At 39.4% G+C, this 3,850-nt stretch overlaps 1 pseudogene; it reads right to left on the reverse strand.

Annotated features, from left to right (window-relative positions):
* Positions 1-229: 229 nt before the first annotated feature.
* Positions 230-2,549, reverse strand: LOC131244338 (peroxidase N1-like; annotated as a pseudogene).
* Positions 2,550-3,850: the final 1,301 nt, after the last annotated feature.

A 3,850-nucleotide genomic window follows, 5' to 3' on the forward strand; every position in this document is an offset into this window, starting at 1 on the left:
ACAGAGAAAAAGTGAGAGAATGAGCGTTGTTTTGTCTTGTTATTACCCGTGAATGTAAGCATATTTCCTACGGGCTTTTTGTCTCGTCTTTGCTTTAACTTTTGGATTCTTTATTTCGCTCTTTTTTCTTTGTGATTTTGCTTCGCTTGCATCAATCGTATGTGGATGTTTTTTCAAAATAATCACATCATCTGAAATAAACTACTATCTTCTTAATATAAGATAATTACATTTTGTTATTTCTCAAAACCTTCCATTATTCTCAAATATTAAATACGTTGATTTCTTGATTACCCAAATCAAATTCCCTAATTAAAAGCTGAGCAGACTCTTCGAATCTCACCCTTGGTACCTGTCTTCACCCCAATGTTGCCCATCTTCACCATTGACTTTCTGAACTCTATGTTGAATTTCAAGCCGGCCACTCCTCCAATGAGCCCTGCATACCCTTGCACGTACTTCTTTGTGGAAGCATCTGTCCACAGCTTCTGATCCGACTCAAGAATCCCTTGCCCTTTTCCCAAGTTTGCAAAGAAGGAAACGTCGAAGGAGCCAACGCTACCCGTGTCTAGTGCTACACGCCTACTTCCATCACCCTTATATGGGCAAAGAGCCCGCAACTGAGGTAGGAAGGAGGAATCAATGGTTGGATCAGCACCATTTCCTGTCGAAGTGAAGTTATAGAGTCGATATACGAAGAACTGGCATGCAGACATTCCAAGAGTGTGCCCACCTAGTAAAAATATCACAATCATATCTTAATATTATGAAAGGAAGATAACATAAATGCTAATTTTCCCAATGTTTCCTTAATCTAAAACACTAAGATGGTTGAGATTAACAATGTCTTAGACTCTTAATAATATTTGATTGCATATAATAGTATAGAAAATTAGAAAATTTTAGGTTGGTTAAGGTGATATTTCTTTGCTAGTTTTTATATTTCTTGACTAATTAAGTAATTTCTCCAATTCTCTCGAGAAATTAAAACTGAATTTTAAACTTTAACAGGTAATTTTCTCAAAAAACCTTATGTATTGACCAAATAAAATTTAATCATTTTCCAAGAAACATAAAAACAAGGGAATGAATGCCGAACAATGAACAGGCCCTAACGTCTCGTTGCATACCGACAAGGGTGACGAGGTCCTGAGTATCAAGGCCTTTATCAGCAAACTTCTTCTTCTGAACGTCAATGGAGTCTGTGAAAGCTGGTAGACTTGCTGTGTCTGAGGCTGATGAGACTAACCCATCTCTACGCCCAGTCCGCACAGGCCAACTTGGACCCTTGGTCTGCAGGTGATGGGCCAGAAGCATGCTTCATATTAAGTCTTTATATCATCTTATGCAAGAATAAGTGCAAGGATTTAGACTTAAAGAAATAAGCATATTTAGTGTGAATACTTGTACATGCAAGTTGGGCCAATGGTTTAGTGATGCAGCCCTTGATTTAGTGGACCACATTTTGTATGAAACACTTGCATATACATACAAATATATATATATATATATATATATATATATATATATAATCTCCAAGATTGGATGATCCAAACCATCCAATCTTTGGCCTCTTTCTAATTGAATGTGTACTGTTGCTGTATTTGTTTTCTTAACCATCTGCCCATAGGCCGCTGATAGAATATTAATGGTTAGTATCGTCTTATCGTCATCATGGTCCATCCACAGTAAGGTCCAGCAGACCAACAGTTTGGACATTTGAGCCATGGCCTCTACTTGCTTAAACTACAGTGATGTTTTTGAAAATCCAGATCCACACATGCAATATCACAGCATCTCACTGCCTGTCCCAGTGCTAGGACTGATACTACTGCTATGTTGTTCTTGCTACTACCACTTACTAGGAATTCCAGCATGTATATTAGGAATTCCTACATGTACACCACTACAACCGAAGTTGTGATTCTCTCTCTTCTCTCTCTCTAAAACCTATTTAGAAATGCAGACATCCCATGTTTCGCTATGGTTGTTTACCAGAACCACTGAGTCTCGGGCAGCGAGTGCTAGAATGTCGGCACAAGAGACGACCCCCGGCACACTGCCTCTATCTGAGCCTTGGCATCGTCGATAACATCATATCCCTTCAACGGAAGGTTAGGTGGTGCCGTCTTCTCCGTATCGGATCCATCGATAAGAATGGAACCATCACAACCTTGAACAAAACAATCATGAAAATGCATCCTGAGAAGTCCAGGAGCAATTGTGGGGTCAGATTGGAGGGATTGGACGGTGGATTTGATGATGGATTCAGCCCGTGAGCATTTAGCGGCGTAGAACCCCACACGAATGCCTTGGCTTCGAGCTAAGGTGGTAGCCCATGTAAGTAAGAGCAAAAGAAAAAGAATGAGATGGCTATAGAAACTCTCCATAGAAGTAGTAAGAGAAAGGTGGTGAATGATTTGGATTAGATTATTGAAGCCTTGAGTGGAGATACAAGGGTGGAATACTTATAGTAACGGAAACTGGACCGGGACCCGGACTCCACCCGGCTGGGTTGTTCAGTCCTAACCGGTCCGACTGCTCTGACCGCTCGCAACCACGACATACAAATTTTGCACGTGGAGCCCACTGTATTATTTCGTGGCATCTAAGCTGTCCATAAGGGTTGGCCCACCCTGACACTTGGATACCTCAAAAATCAGGCTGATCTAAGCATCACGCAGGCGAGGTTTTCGGATGGTTATCGGATGTTTTTTGTGTGTGGCCTACCCTGTTATTTTATCCAATCTATCTTTCAAGTGAGCCCCACCATGATGATGGGATTTCAAAAAACAAAAAATAAAAAAAAATCCCTCCAAATTCAAATGAAGGCCCCATGGATTGGTCTGATTTATGGGAGTCTCACTTTCATAGTTGGGAACCTTTTTAGATTGGTTTGATTCCATAAATACACTACACTGAGGTGAGGCACACCTTCAAGATGTAGAGTAGAGGATCTGGCCTCAAGAAATAAAAGAAAAATGAGCCAATGCTCTAAAGTTATAATGTTCCCTATCAACATCAGGAAACTGGGACAGTCCATCTATCAATGCCTGATTGTTCGTTAAGTGTTGCAATCATTTTCGATCTAGTCTATCCAGCAAAAATGATACAGATGGGATTTCCTTTGTAGATGATGTAGAGTGGATCACAGGCACTTTCATATTCAGGATGGACCAGAGAAGACCTGATCAGAGGCGGAAGTCATCAAGACCGTTACATTCTTAAAACAAGCATATCTCACAAACCGGAATGAGTTACTCAACGTAGCATATATGATTTTGGGGTAGGACGAGCTACTTTAGCCCACGCCGAATTTGCGAGATTCCATCATATCAATGGTCAAATTCCACGTTTATTTTCATTTTTATTGTTTTTAATAAGTTTTAGTTTGATTATTATTAAGCTTTAGGAGTTGTGTCCAACATGAAAAGTGCTTTGATCATGTTTATTTCCGTTTTTATTATTTTTAATAAGTTTTAGTTTGATTATAACTCTTTATCCATTGGACTTTAGGAGTTGTGTCCAACATGAAAAGTGCTTAGGATAATTACGAGAATAATGTGGTTAAGCCACATGGGACATTTATAATTTATTAGAATTTATTTCTACTTTCTAGCTTTCTTTCCTCGGATTCAAGAAGTCTTTATATGGACTCCAAAGAAGCTCCATGAATTCAGAGTAGTTATCCTTGAGTAAGATCAAAGACAATGACCGACCTCATCATGTTCATGCCTGTGTTAGTAGATCTTTTGATTGTGCGTACAAATGATTGGATCGACAGTTGAACTGCTTCAATTCTTAGTCATATGAGCTACTTCAGCTCTTAGTCATAGGTGATTATATATTC

This window comes from Magnolia sinica, chromosome 4, assembly GCF_029962835.1.
Source record: "Magnolia sinica isolate HGM2019 chromosome 4, MsV1, whole genome shotgun sequence".
NCBI classification, from domain to species: Eukaryota; Viridiplantae; Streptophyta; class Magnoliopsida; order Magnoliales; family Magnoliaceae; genus Magnolia; species Magnolia sinica.